This window comes from Rhyacophila brunnea, unplaced genomic scaffold, assembly GCF_057557595.1.
Source record: "Rhyacophila brunnea isolate RB1 unplaced genomic scaffold, BYU_Rbru_1.0 scaffold_6, whole genome shotgun sequence".
Classification (NCBI taxonomy): domain Eukaryota; kingdom Metazoa; phylum Arthropoda; class Insecta; order Trichoptera; family Rhyacophilidae; genus Rhyacophila; species Rhyacophila brunnea.
The window spans coordinates 943,789-960,757 of NW_028233276.1; the positions used below are offsets into that span (position 1 = coordinate 943,789).

At 29.1% G+C, this 16,969-nt stretch overlaps 1 protein-coding gene across 3 annotated transcripts in view; it reads right to left on the reverse strand.

The window, feature by feature from the left end:
* Positions 1-16,223, reverse strand: part of LOC147065069 (scavenger receptor class B member 1-like) — a 180,006-nt gene extending 163,783 nt beyond the window's left edge. Inside the window, exon 1 of one of the 3 annotated variants that reach the window (XM_085956271.1) lies at positions 16,027-16,223. The gene's annotated coding sequence lies outside the window, so the exon portion shown is untranslated. Of the gene's footprint in view, positions 1-13,742; positions 13,866-16,026 lie in introns of those variants that run through there. The other 2 variants (XM_085956272.1, XM_085956270.1) reach the window with 2 other exon arrangements.
* Between the last annotated feature and the right edge of the window lie 746 nt (positions 16,224-16,969).

A 16,969-nucleotide genomic window follows, 5' to 3' on the forward strand; every position in this document is an offset into this window, starting at 1 on the left:
TCATATTGATAAAACAACGCTTTGAATGTTAGCTTGTTTAGATATTCTATTTGATTCTGTTTTTATTGATATTCTTATTATTTTATCGTTATGATTTAAATAGTTTTATTCACATGTTTGGTTATATCTATTATTATAATATTATCTAATATTTGTATAAACTTTGCTGGTTACAAAACTATATATTTACCTATTTATAACATGGTAAAGTGTTTTTTATTTAAAAAAAAAAAATGGTTGAAGTAACTGCTACTTTACCTACTCAATGCTTGTTTAAAATCAAATATACATATAGTAATACGAAAAAAGTTGTTATTTTCTATCCCTATCGAACCTCATACATAATATCAATCGATATTATCAATTAGTTCATCGATATTTTACAAACTATTGTACTAATACCTACTTCATTCAATCAAAAAAGGTTGTAAATCAAATGTACTTGGAAAGGATGTCGACAAAAAATATTTTGACTAACACTTTATTATTATGACATGTTAAACTCAACCAAGGATATTACGAGTAGAAATAATATATACACTTCTGGAATAGTAAATCTACTTATTAGATATGGGCAGGTGTTGGTCAATTTTGGTATAATAACGAGAAACATTTCTCTCTAATCTTACGCCAACTGCAGATTGATGGAAAATATTATGTAATGCCACATTAATTGTAATACGTTACCAAAGAGATAATCAACTTGTTTACTAAGCATATACCTAGATACTAATTTTGTGAACTCTCAAGGACCTAATACCTAACATTAAAAAAATCTAATCACATCTGGCATATATCTAAAGTCGTGTTCATAATGAAGTTGGCAACATCAAAAAAAATATAAACTCGACTCAACTTGTCCATTAAATCTAGGAATAAAACAATATAAAGGATTCTGTTGGTAGCACGAAAAACCATTCAATTTATGATAAAATATGTAATTATGAAAATTGAAAAACTATATTTTATGAGTTTATCATTTTTTCTGCGTTTGTGTACACTGTGCATAATAAATATAAACGTTGTCGCGATTTTTCAGTAACACCATTGGGTCTATTCTATACACACAAGGCGGCTATTGTTGACTAAAGTGATAAATTTTATCACTTTATCATATTTTTGTATCGAGGCGGTTGTTTATTGTTATTGTTACAATAAGTTAACAGTCTAAAAACAGCCAAAACTGTCTATCTCGCTCTAAAAGTCAACATAGCCAAGAGAAGGGCTGTTAAAACATATCACTTTTTGACAGTTTAGACCTCAGAGTAATAATAATATAAAGAGAGTGTGTATTAATTGTTCAGCTATACGAACAGTAGAACCCCAATTTTATTTTTAATTAACTATTTCTTTTATTCAAACGAATAATTCACAAGATTTAAGAATATATCATTCTGATTATTGAACATTATATAATTTAGAAAAACACTAACTGAGAGAGTATATCACAACCAATAGAAAAAACTTTTTTGAAAAAAGTAAGCCAACCGGTCGGGAATCGAACCGGCATCTCCAACGGGTAAACGCCCCAAACTCGTCGCATTCAGCCATTATGCTACGGAAGACATACTAATGACGACATATATTTAAGCCATTGGCTATTAAATACCTACCACTCAGCGCTCTTCGAAATCATGTTACTTCGGCAATCGATTTTTGTTTATTAAATCAAAGTAGGTAGTTATTTTACTATTACAACGATTACTAACCGACGTCTAGGAATTTCTCCAATATTTTTTAAGCAACTTCTTGTACTTGCTAATAATTTTTAATTAACTATTATTGAAATTAAAAACTACAAGTTACATACCAAACATACACACTCTCCATAGAAATGCAAGGCAGGTCATTGTTCACATTAGTTTTAAGGAATGCGTAAATTTTTTTATGTAATTCATATTCTGTAAAACTTATATGTATAATGTCAACAATAAAAACATATAATATTTAGTATTTACGTTAGTTTTATTCGGGAAATATTCTTCACTTAATAAATAAACAATTATGAAATGTAATTAATTCATTTAAATAAATCATATTTATAAAAATATACGTATGGCTCTCGATTTTTTTTTTAACCGTTGTGCCACTCATATTTGGCTCTTTCGGTTCAAGAGTTTGCCGACCCCTGGTTTAGTCGGTTAACTTATTATAACAATTAACTGTCTCAATACATAAATATGATAAACTACCATCAAAGCTTCGCATGAAACATAAATATTAATATATACCTATTATTAATTATTAATTTCGTCGCACATTAAGATAAAGCGGATGAATTAAAGTATTATAAAAAAACCATTATGTCATTTCTTATACGAACTGACCGCGATCTTGACCGACAACTAATAGCGTAGTGATGTCTAAAGTATCTATACGTTTTAACCGATACTTCAATACTTCGAAAAAAAGCTTTTGCGGATAATGATCAGTAAGTTGATCATGGTATTTGCAAGTGTCGATTCTTTTTGACCAATACTAGTCGTATGGCGATGACATCTCTAGATATACGCCTTGTACTACATTTTTGATTGTAAATAATCAAACTAAAAATAATATTACATAATTTAAAAAAAAAACAAATAACTTTTATCTTAATAATTACAAACGAAAAATAAATATGTAACTAGGTCAAAATATAATATTTTTTATGTTATTTAAAATGTAATGGAATCAATGACTTTTAAAAAAAGAAATATCGCATTCAATATACTATGCCAACTTTTAAAGAGATAACCAAAAAAAAAATCTTGGCATAGACGTGTAAATAAAACGTTAGTTGTGTAAAAAATTGTTTCTTTTAACACTTCAAAAATAACGTTTCATATTATAGTTTTGGCGGATTTTTTTTTAAACTTTGGTGGAACAGGCAGCGTAATCTGCAGATTTATGAATTAGTTTTCTTTTAAAGTATGGTCATAAAGCCTTAATTAGTCCGGTGTACGAGTTCCAGGAAACTAGTTAAATCCGTAGTATTGTTGCATTATTTTTCTTGATCTAAGATAACTGAAAAAAAATTTGAATCAATTCTATATATTGGGCGGTTAACTAAGCTTCAAGCTAACACCCAGATAGTTGCACGTGTGAAATGCCATGGACATTATTTCTTCTTATGTCACTTTGACGTCAGATTAATCTAAAAAAAAATCTCGTCGAACTGGCATTATGCATACTCTAACGCAATAGTATTTATTATAGTTGTATTACAATATAAATATAATACTACGTTTATAATATACTTGACGTTTTCTGTATTATGTATCACATTGAATATTATATAATGTATAAAAGTATATTTCCTTTTTAATTTGTTGAAAATATTTCATGGCATTTGACAGCTTGAGGGCGTGTAAAACGACAACTATAATTTGAAGCGCGACGCGGTGACGTTAATGTCGCGGTTTGTGTATTCATTTTTGAAATCACTGTAATTCAAGTTATATATATTATGTAGTTGGCGACAATTAGGGCTTGCGCAGACAGAGAGCGGTCAGAGTTCTGCGTTTAACCGACCGTTGACCGCTAGCGTTCAGGGACAGCAGACAGGTGGCGGTCAACAATGTGCGTTCCATTTGTACACAAACGTTGTAGTGACACAGGCGCTGCATAATACGAGACCGCTATATTCCGACTGCGAGTGGAAGTGAGAACGCACCGCTGTTGCGTACTCACTCCCCCGTGCAACGGTTGAGAGGTACGGAGTTCTTTGTAATTGCGGGAATAGAACTCTAGAACGCTAGCGTTCCAATTAACCGGCGCGGTCTGACCGCCGGCTGTGTACCCATACAGTATGAAGTCCGTACAGTACAAATAACACCGAACTCCGAACGCGGAACGCAGACCGCCTGACCGCTCTCTGTCTGCGCAAGCCCTAAGAATCTTAAGTTTTCAGTTCATGTCTCAAGATAATCTTAGAAAAGTAAAGTTTAAAGAGTAAATCTTAGAATGCATCGTTTTTTTTACAACGTTTTTATTAGCTCGTATTCTTGTTTGTCCGGTGGTTGTTTGTCCAGTACAGATCTTGCAATCGATTATAAACTAACTTCCCGACTAGCTAGACATTTGAAACTTTGTTTGAATATGTCAGAACACGATGCCAATGCATTTTTTAAATACTTTTAGCCATCTTTAAGCAGAATTGAATTAATTTTCAGTTAATTCTGTTTTGTATGGAAAGTTATTTCAGAAAAATCCGTAAATAGTAAAAGACTATTATTGATTGCTAAGGTGGTGGTCCCAGCAACTAAATCATTTATATATAGTGCGTTACTATGGTAATCAAAATGAAATGTCAAAATGACATTTCAGTATTCTATATTTGTTTGTTTGTTTGTTTGTTTTTTATTTATTTCATATCAAGTACAAGTTTGAGCATATTGAGCATAATAATTCAACAGAAAATTTAAAAACGTTGTATATAAAAAGTTCTTTTTATCTTGTAATTATTTTTATTGATTTCGAAGTTGATTTTTATAATTATTACAATAGAGCTTCTGAGTAGTGTATAAATATATTCATATTTTTCTAAACACCTGTATTGAAAACCATGTCACATGGAGCTAATAAAAACTGAAGAAGAAGAAATAGACATGATCTAACCAACGAGCATCAACAGAGTAAAAAGCGAAAATACCTTAGCATATACTCGTTTGAAGAATAACCGAAAAGAAAATAGTTATGTGTGAGATGTGACTGTAACGACATTTGTGTAAGTATATATTTAATATTTATACTTACCATGAAAAGAGTAAAAATGGCCGCAAATCATCTGCCACAAAAAATATTTTAACTGGGCGTGGTTAATTTTACTGAAGATATATCATTTCATCGGCAGAGAGTCTTCCCGTCTAATTAAAAATAGTCTAATATCCTGAGCGAAAAAATTCAAGAAGCGACTCGCTATTAGGTTTATTATTTTTAGATTCGACGTAAATAAATACTTCAAATCTTTCAGTGCAAATAATTTCAACCTTGGCAATACGAAATACTAATCAAAAGAATATTATAACACTTGTTTATCTATTTTAAATGATATTCTTCCTAACTTTTGGATACATTTAAGTGTAGGTATTAGCGTTTCAATTTCCGAGATCCCGATCGATATATTTATCAAAAAATTCAGACACCGAAAGTACGGAATTTTTTTATGTAATGTACGACTCACCACTGAAGAAATCGCCAGTTTCTGAATATTAAAAATATATTTTAAATAATGGATTAATTTTCGTATACACTTAAAAGGTAAACTATCAATTCTTGGTAGAATGATATAAAAAATAGATAAAACTCAATATATAGTAAATATATGTACTTAATCCACAAAGTTTTATAATTATTATCAGTTTCGTTTGCTTAGATAGACACCACCAACTCGACGGAGTAGTTGACTATGCCTGTAAAAAGGATAAAAATGACCAGGTAATTATAAATTAGGTCTTTTATGGTATTAACTGTCAATTATCAAGAATTATGTGTATTATTAATATTTTTTTTAAACAATGTCCGATCCTAATAGATCATATGGGCCTCCACAGAGTAGAGGTTTGTATTAACAGATTGTGTTTTTACGAGAAATGGATGCCAGCCACTTGCTCAACCTATTAGGTACCCTGACTCACACACAAATTGAAAAACAATATGTGCACTTGCCAGACCCAGGATTCGAACCTGGGACCCACGGCGTGATAGTCCAACGCTTAAGCCGCGCGGCCACCGTGGGTGTTACATCTTAATAATTTAATATGTAGGTAAGGCAAAAAACGTGATCATGTTTAAAAAAATACATATACATAAAATTGAATTGTACCCACTAACAAATACATAATACAATTATTATATAAAATAATGTAAGTATGTAATAATAATTGGAATTATAGTTTGTTGACGATTGTTTAAAAATTAAAAAGAAAACATGTAGAAACTAGCATTTTCTTTCATTCTTTGGGGTTACGGTATCGACATTTTTTTAAATGACTTTCAAATCTCTTCCTGTTCTATCATAATAAATAATATAAATGTGAAATGTTATGCATTTCTCTTGGTATTACTTGTTCATATTATTTTGGTACATTGTTGCAATATTTTTGTTACTGGCAATCCTGATATTGATAAAATACTTATCCCGCGAATTTATTACATATTCAATGTATTTTGTTCACGTTTGTAATCCATAATGTCTAAAATGTAACCGCAATAGCCAAAGAGTTTATTATTAATATTATGTATCGAGGCGTGTAAACCTTGAATTTAGACGATTTTTTCAGCGCTTAAGAGATTTAAAATAATGATGTTAAAGTACTGGAATACTATAACCGTCACCATGATAATAAGTTGAGTAAAAAATATTTTGCCTGTGACAAGTGATAGTAAATATTGCAATGACTTCAATAAGAGTATTCAATGTCAACAGCTGTGAAACACGCTATAATGATATGGTGCGGCGATTTGGTCCATCATTTAACCAACATTTAATACGTGGAAGGTTAAATAGATTACAATTACTTATTTAATATAAATGCCGCGCATTATTCAGAATATTAAATAATTTATTTAAATATAATATGTACCTACTACAAAATGTTTATACTGCTCTCTAATATGCTTAGATCTGGGCATGTAATATTTCGTCTCTGTTCTGGCAGAACACACTAACTGGAGAATACTAGTTTTGAGTAATTTGACTAGTTGTTAAAATGTTTGAAATGGTCTATCATGTGAGTTTATTAAGTAATCGTAAAAAGGATGACTTTAAAATAAAGAATGTTTATTTATTAAGAAGGTTTCCAGACGCTAAAGTTTGAAATAAGGAACATTTTGGTCGTAACTAACTCAGTATGTCATTTTTTCGAATTAGTGTCTTCTTCCAGATCAGTGACGATTTTTAGAGTCAAATTTTTTTTTTACGTTACAGGTTTTTATAATATAGTAGATGATGGCATGCGTGCGTACTACCTGTGCCCCTGTATGGCTGTGAGACATGGCATCTTACTAAGCTTCAAGAGTCTCGGCTTTTGAGCTTTGAGAATCGATGTCTCCGCCGAATCTTAGGGGTACATTGGTACGACCGCGTTACAAACATCCGAGTTCGTGAGCAGACACAACAGCCTTCGGTGATTGAAGTTATCACGACGAGACGCTTTACGTGGCTGGGACACGTATTCCGGATACCGCCAACGAGTGCGGCACTTCGTACCCTTGTGGCACAGCATCAAGGGTTACGTTGCTGTGGCCGGCCCTCCCTCACCCTGCAGCGGTGCTACAAGAGCGACCTACGTGCTGCAGGTCTGACAAGGCGGGAGGTGCAAGAGTTGGCGATGGACCGAAGGAAGTGGCGCCAACTTGTGCTTGCCCTATGCCCCAATGTTGGGACGTGACAGGGTGGAAGAAGAAGAAGAAGAAGAAGAATAAGAAGATAATGGCAATTAAGCACCATTAAATATATAATTAGTCATTATTAATTAAGTGTGGAATACTTATATTATAAAAAAATACATAGGGTTCGATGACCAACATAACCTAACAGTAAACTAATTATTTTATTCAACGAATAAGACACAAGATTTGAGAATGTAACATTCTATATGTTGAATAATTAACTTAAATAATATATTAAATTTAATATACGTAAACCGATAATAACGCAATTCGATAAGCATTTCATGTAACAACTACTAATTTAAATCGTCGTAATTTAGTAAGGTGCCCGTAGCTTAATTGGAAAAGCATACTAGCACGAACCCAGCAGATACAGGTTCAAGTCTAGTCGGCTGTCGTATTTTTTTCTACAAAATGTTTTTTTATAGTGTGTATATGCATGAGATGTTTTCAAATTATGTATATTTAACCTAAAGCGCCAGCTAGACGGTCATGCTTTACGACAAGCTTACCTGCGCAAACCAGTTTGTATCAGAAAGCCCGTGTGTATGAACGGGAAAACTGTACGCGAAAAACGAAATGCGCTGTAAAAGGGTTCCGTATTTTTATACCGCGCAGGCAAGTCGCTGCCGTCTAGCCGGCGTATAACAGTTTTAAAAAATATTTAAATTTATATTGTTAAAAGCAATAATCTGTAAGCAATAAGCTTTCAGGATACAGCTCCTGCATTCATCTTTTTTGTATAATTCTCTCTTTTATTTTGAATAAAATTAATAATTTCCACCAAAAATAAACAGAACTAGACGCTTACAGATTTGACGTTATCAATGATTTTTTTAATTTCTATAAATGCTGCTTCAAACGCGAATTTACCCTGTCATATTTCTTGTGCAAACAGTCTAATACCGTGCGTTATCGTATTTTGAGATAAAATAGTACGCCAAACACCTCCAAGTAAAATCAACATAAAGGTTATGTAGCAAAAGTTAATCCACGATTTTTCCAACTAGAGATAGACCAAGGAAGAGATGGCGTTATCGCATTCTGCTGTGACAAACAGAACAGACAGAAATTAAAATAAAAGTTTTTCTATGTAAAAATGCCATCTAATATTAGCTTCATCCATTATGCGGTTAATAAAATTTGCCAAACGATTACTTTTCTAGAAGGCATGCTCACTGTTCACTCTCTTGAATCTCGTAGGTCACTTCTGCTCTTGAAACATTTTTACCTGCGAGGTATGATTTCTAATCCTGGCGTCCTAAAGAATTTAAATTTATGTGTAAATAAATTACCTACGTACAGCCATGGTCTATTCTGGCTCAGAACTGTTTTCACAAATCAAGCGTATCAGGCACCATTAGCGAGGGGAGCAAGATTAGGAAATGCGCTCCTTAAAGAAATATACATTTTCAATAATGTACTTGCATTTTGTTTTTGAAAATTTAATTCATTGTATAAAATTTGTTTATGTTTTATTATTATTTTATTATTCTCTCTTGTGAGAGTAATATTTGTTATAATGTAAATCTCATATTGTGAACGTCCTGAATTTTCATTTGTTATTTCTAAAATGTTTTGTTATCTCAAATAAATACATAAATAAATAATTCCATCCTAATATAGCTGTTATATTATTCAGTCGACGCTGATCAAATGAGTGGAGAAATGTACTCATCTACAACGATGCCGTTTTTACGAATGTGTACATACCATCGATTTACGTTTAAAATGTACTTACCCAAAACTATGCGTATTTTCAAATCAAATAAGTATACATTACGAGTATCTTAGAAACTTTTAGCATTCTGATTTCGTCCCCATAAAAAAGGAATTTTCTATTTTTTGTTAACTTGCATATCGTCACCCCAATACTACAATTAGATAACTTGATTTTCACTATTTTTTTGAGATAGCTATTGAATACGATTCTACATTTCCTTCTCTACACAATGATAGAAATATGTAAGTCAGAAGTTAATGGAAACTGTATTAATTTTGTGTTTGAAAATATTAGATAACTTTAAAACCATAAATGCATTAAATAAATTAAATAATATGTGTACAATATTTTATCATACAATTGAACATTATTTAATTGTTTCCAAAGTTAGACAAGCACAATTTTCCAATAATAATTATAGCCTAGATTTATGTTAATCAAGTAAAGTTTAAATATCATTTTCCCAACAATTACCAAATCAGAGTTATCTACTTGTAGTATTGAGGTGACGATATAATATTTATTATATTTTTGGTATATTATGTTATAGTATGTGGAAAAATGAGAAAAATATATGCCACAATTTAAGTCAATAAATTAAAAAAATATCGTTAAGAGAATAATTAGCCTGCCTTGTTATCTTAGATTAATTATATTGAATTACCAATAAGGTGTGCTAATCTAAGATTAAATAATAAAAGCGACATTGATTGAAATAATCAGTGATCATACGATTTAAATATTAAATTATATTTCCGGAATTATTTAGATAGCAACCAATTTCGGTAAGAATCAATTAAAAAAATGATGAGCGATATATTTAATTATTAATAATTAATAATTATTAAAGCTATTATCTCCCATACATAAATGTGATAATATCTAAAGGATTAAAAATGCGTTATTGTGAATCATAAGGCACACCCACCCGCCCTTGGAAATTGAATATTATGTTTACCAAAATATATTTGTTGTTTACAATAATTTAAAGATTAAGATGGTATCGATATATTTTCTATGAAAAATTAATTTAAATTTCAAGTTTTCTTTCCAGATTTTTATCTCAGAAAAATAATTGAAATCATAGGCAGTGCATATTACATAAAATAATTACAAGATAAAAAGAACTTTTTATATACCACGTTTTTAAATTTTTTGTTGAATCATATAAACTTAACAATCATATGTATTATTAAATACTTTTTTTTTGTATTTGATAGAAATATTGAATAAATATAGAATACTGAAATGTCATTTTGACATTAATATTGATTTCCATAGTAACGTACGTATATATTAATAATTTAGTTGCTAGGACCCCTTTAGCAACCAATAATAGTGTTTTACTTTTTACGAATTTTTTCCGAAATAACTTTCCATACAAAACAGAATTAACTGAAAATGAATTCAATTCTGCTCAAAGATGGCTAAAACTATTAAAAGAATGCATTTTCATCGTGTTCTGATATATTCTAAAAGTTTCAAATGTCTATCTAGTCGAGAAATTAGTTAAAAATCGATTGCAAGATTTGGACAAACAAGAAAAAATTTGTACTAGACAAACAAGAATACGAGCTAATAAAAACTTGGTAATAAAGCTTTGCACAAGATAAAAAAAAATGATAAATCGCGAGGCGCACCCATCAGCCCTTGAAAAGTAAAAATTTGTAATTTTTTATGAAAGTAATCGAAGATTAAGTTTATATATATTTATTTGTATGCAAAATAATAATTTAAATCATATTCAATACAATAAGTATTAGTAAGGAAATGAAACCTTTTAAGAAGATACATAAATAATATGATGAATTACAAAGGCGCACCCAGCCGCCCTTGGAATTATTGATTGTTGTAAAATGAAAAATTTAAATAATCATTTTTTTATCTTTGAATAATAATATAAATCATATTAATTGTGTACCTATTACATAAAATAAAGCTTTTTACGAGATAAAACACATCATGATAAATTGCAAGATGTAACCAGCTGCCCTTGGAAAGCGAATAATATGTTTACCAAAAAATATTTATTGTTTACAAAGTCAAATATTTCTAATCAGTATGTTATCATTTTTTTTATATAACATTAAAAAGAATTTTAAGTGTTTTTTCTCGATTTTTATTTCAGAATAAATTATATCATATTTAATGGGTAATTAATTACATAAAATAAAGCTTTTTACTTGATAAAAAATGTATAGAGCTTAACGTTCGACACTTATAACAATATTTCAATTTCACATTTATCAGCTCGTCACTTCAATACTACAACTAGATAACTTGATTTTCACTGTTTTTGAGATAGCTATTGAATATGATTATATATTTCCTTCTGTACGAAATGATAAAACTAGGTAAGTCAGAAGTTAATGAAATCTGTATTAGTTTTGTATTTGAAAATATTAGATAACTTTAAAACCATAAATGCATTAAATAAATACTTACAATAAAATATCTACAATATTTTTTTCATGTAAGTGAACATTATATAATTGTTCCCAATTAGACAAAGCGCAATTTTCCATTTATATTTTAAATAATAATTATAGCCTAGATTTATGTAAATTTTAAACTACATTTTCCCAACAATGACCAAATCAGAGTTATTTAGTTGTAGTATTGAGTCGATGGACTGTATGTCACCAATACAACATAACATTCAGAAAATTTTAATTCAAATTTATATTATGGCACTATTATGATACTATAATTTAAATCTAATGATTGTGTAACTGTAGAGATACTATATAATATAATAGGACCGCATTTTTACTCGAATGGTACAATAATGTGTAATAATGCTGGTTTTTAAAACATTTTTTCGTTTAAATACAAATGTTAGACGACATAATTATCAGCTTATATTTGACGTTAAGGGGGGACATGCTCGTCGAAGGTCAAAATTGAGTTTTTATTGTATTTTCAAACCATGATCCTGGACACTCCTTAAACGTTGTAGATAATCTATTTATATAATTTTGAAGCCTTATTATCCTTTATAGTTATTTTAAACATTTGATGACTGCATGAAGTATTTTTGTTACATAAAATAGTATTCTTTTAAACCTCTCGCTCTAATGTTTTAGAATATAGTCATATTTCGGTACAGAACTGTGCAGTGGTGTTAAAATTTTTTACATTTATTAATTTTTAAACGCATTTGTAAAACCATTAGTATAATTTATTACGAGATAATTTTTGTAAAATATTCACGATAAAAAATTATTTTGATAATCTCTGTGATCCCAAATTTGACAAGAATTAGGCATTTTATTATTCAAAAAATCGGCAAGATTAACACATTTGAAGATGATTTTAAAGATATTTATTATAAGCTATGTCTTTGACCATTCAAGTGTGATAAAAATCTTATGAATAATGATTGCTTTATAATAATTATTGACCTAAGAATAAGGTAGTGTTTTTTTGAAATACGCCATTTCTTTTGTCATTCCCTAGTGGTTAAGCTACAACATACGGCCGTAGCCATAAAATGACAAACTATAATTAAAGTAGGGAGTAAAATGATGTTAACGCGCGTGAACGCCGTATGTTGTAGCTTAACCACTAGGGAATGACAAAAGAAATGGCGTATTTCAAAAAAACACTACCTTATTCTTAGGTCAATAATTATTATAAAGCAATCATTATTCATAAGATGTTTATCACACTTGAATGGTCAAAGACATAGTTTATAATAAAGATCTTTAGAATCATCTTGAAATGTGTTAATCTTGCCGATTTTTTGAATAATAAAATGCCTAATTCTTGTCAAATTTGGGATCACAGAGATTATCAATATAATTTTTTATCGTGAATATTTTACAAAAATTATCTCGTAATAAATTATGCTAATGGTTTTATAAATACGTTTAAAAATTAATACATGTAAAAAATCTTAACACCACTGCACAGTTATGTACCGAAATATGACTATATTCTAATACATTAGAGCGAGAGGTTTAAAAGAATACTATTTTATGTAACAAAAATACTTCATGCAGTCATCAAATGTTTAAAATAAGTATAAAGGATAATAAGGCTTCAAAATTATATAAATAGATCATCTACAACGTTTAAGGAGTGTCCAGGATCATGGTTTGAATATACAATAAAAACTCAATTTTGACCTTCGACGAGCATGTCCCCCCTTAATTTAAACGTAAAATGACTGAATAATAGCTTTTAATGACATTTCATATAATTTAGTTTACATTTATTATGCATCTTCTATATCACTGAAATTCTAGCATAAAAAACTTTCAAAATAATATTGTAATAACGAAATTTATACATATTTTCAAATAGCCGTCACAACATGAAATGATAGTTATTTAAATAGCTTCATACGACTGTGATCTTAAAAAAGCTCACAAAGCTTCTTATATAAATTAATCGACTAAATACCTATATAACATTGATCTGTTTCTTCTATTTTTTAATTAAGTACTGTCTAAAAGTATACTTTTGTGCAATGTAAATAAATAAAAGTATTTTGACAAATTCTTCTATTCTTTTAAAACTTTTAAATTAATTTGCAAAAAAATAGATAAAACACAAAACATATTAATATCTATATTTAAACATGGCTATATTTATTAAATCTATCTATAATTAAAATAAAATGTATTAAAAAAATACTAACCTTTTTAACGAAATTATACACCAAATTTATTAAATTAATGTCCACACTGTCACACAAATCGGTATTTTAATGTCTTTCAATTTAGATGTGAAAATAACTCGAAAACTCACTATAAATTACTACTCAAATTCAAGCATGGAAAATTTTATAATATCATCAGTTTTTTTAATTTTATAATATTGTTTTTAAGTATTTGTATAAAATACTAAAGTATATTGTACATATTTTAATGATTTTTTAATAATATTAATAAAAGATAGAAAGTTTTACAAAATAAATTTTCCGTATTTACGCGACAGTTTCCCGACAGTCGAATTGGCATACTATCATTGCGTAACCCACGCGACGTCTATACGTATTCGTGTTTCGCGACGCACTGACCGCTCGGAAAATCTAGCAAGTAATGCTTTCCACCTCCCTTTAACAATAATATAAATACCCCTCTCATAGCAAGCCACAAATTTCATGAACCAATCAATCAACATTGGAACTGATACTCATAACTACACCGTCAGTCAGTTCGTAGTGATTCTCTTCATGTTTTACTAATATAATAGTTAGCTACTTAATAATTAATATATTTCGGTTACATAATGTTCAAAACAGTACTATTTCAGTTTCAGTGTACAAACAAAATTTTAAAGGGCAGTGATTTTTTTCCTAGTAGGTATATTATGACATTATTTTACTACCTACTTTTTAGTACCTATATTTACATTTTTACGAAATAAAAAAAATAATATCATAACAGATTGAACAAATTCTCTTTTTAAATTTTGTTAATTCAGTATTAAATAATAATTACAAGATAAAAAGAACTTTTTATGTACAACGTTTTTAAATTTTCTGTTGAATTATTATGCTCAATATGCTCAAACTTGTACTTGATAATATATGTAGTAAATAAAAAACAAACAAACAAACAAATATAGAATACTGAAATGTCATTTTGACATTTCATTTTGATTTCCATAGTAACCCACGTATACATTAATAATTAAGTTGATAGGACCACCCTCTTGGCAACCAATAATAGTCGATTACTTTTTACGGATTTTTCTGAAATAACTTTCCATACAAAACAGAATTAAGTAACTGAAAATTAATTCAATTCTGCTTAAAGATGGCTAAAAGTATTAAAAGAATGCATTAGCATCGTTTTCTGATATATTCTAAAAGTTGAAATGTCTAGCTAGTCGGGAAGTTAGTTAAAAATCGATTGCAAGATTTGTACTGGACAAACCACCACCGGACAAACAAGAATGCGAGCTAATTAAAACGTTGTAATAATAATAAAAAATCAAAACATCACTGCAAAACGCCCACAGATGACCTACTTAATATATCATCCTCTTAACTAATAAATATGCTAAGATAATAAACAGTTTTTAGTATCCTATTGCAACCCCCTCTCTTTTACCATTAACTATCTCTTTTTAATCACATAGTATATGTAATAAATAATAAAAGTAAACAAATTCAATTAAAATGAAATTATTGAATTATTATTTTGAGTTATCATCGCTCGATCACTGATATAAGTTGTAAAGTAGTCCATAATGGATGAATAATAGAAGAAAAACAGCTTTTTGTTTTCTCAAGTGCATAGTCACAAGGGTGAAAGTTTATATTATTTTGATTATAGAATATTTAAAATTAATAAGTTCCACATTTCGATAATGCAGCAATGTTAGTAAGCAATAGTTCTTAAACAAGTCAAAAATACCTAAAGGTGGACTAGGCTGATTTTGAAATCAAGCGACACAACTATGCTAATATAATAGTTGCACTCTAATTACATCCCATTCTTAAGAATATTATTTAATCTCATGCCGAGAAAATGTACAAAATAATATAGTACGTAATCTTTTTTAGAGTACAAAGATAATTTCTTCAATTATTATTTATTTCAAGAAATGTGTAAATTATTATATAGCTGATAAATCACTACCCCATTGAATAACTGGAAATATTATGAATCCATAAAACAAAATTGTTATTAAAAAATGTTATTTTTCATTTTCGTTTTAAGCACTATGCACACTCACCAATCGTTACATATAACTTATACAACATATATTTACTTACTGTTTGTGGTTTGTGTACTAACTTAACATAAGTGTTTAAAAAAATGTGACTATACATTTTCCTTAGTAAAGAATTTATGCATACATTGAAAAAAAAATTTTCTTAAATTTTTCTAAACTAAGTTTAGAAATTTACAAAAATGTATAATATAATTGCACAATCCTTTTATAATTAATTAACTATATTCAGCACTCACAATAAAATCCAGGTTCGCGTAGTAAAATATAATTATTAATCACGAATTATAGATAATCCAATAAATTTCTTTGAAATAAAAAAAAATGTTTAGAAGCTTTCGTAATGTTGTTCACTTAGTATTTTCAAGATGCACTTATTAGAAATTGTCGTTTATAAAGAAAGACACCCGCACGCATATGTGGTTCGCGATGAACTAAAGTAAGTCTGTTGTGATAACTGACAACATGTTACGGGCGGTGGAGATGGAAATTCGAGAAATTAATTATCACATACCTACACTTTACCTGACCACCGATTACGAATTTTCTCACAATAAACTGTCTTACCAATGGCATTGATATAAACTACATACAATATCTAGACAGTAAAATCGGTACTTTTTTCAGAAAACAACTGACAATAATCTGTAAGAATTACCTTATTACTGTGTGGTTAGAGTTCAGCTTTAAATACTTACATAAAATATAAATTTATAACAGCTCATGTATCCCATAAAAGTTAATTACTTTATTTTATTTAAATATAATAATAATTGACATATATATATAAATTAACGAAGTTTCAAAATTTACCCTAACTAAAATGCAGGTGGAGTTTATTTTTCTATCACTTTCATTTGTATTTATCTGTTTATTATGAAAGAATTAAAAAAATATGGAAAAACTCTAGCAGATGTTTATTTATTATTCATTGATTTGTCAATGATCGATGTTATGACGTTACTCTAGTATTTTTCAGATAATAAACCAAGCGTTAGTAAGTACACACCAGAGAATATACAAATAGTATAAAGTGAGTTGCCTTCTGGGTGAGCGATAACAAGGTTTAATTCTCGAGTGTAGAATTCTCGAGAAATGTGGAATAGACTTAAACACTTACGCCCGTAGTTATGCGTCATAATATACATTATAGTTTGTCACGTAAACGAGACGCTCATTCAT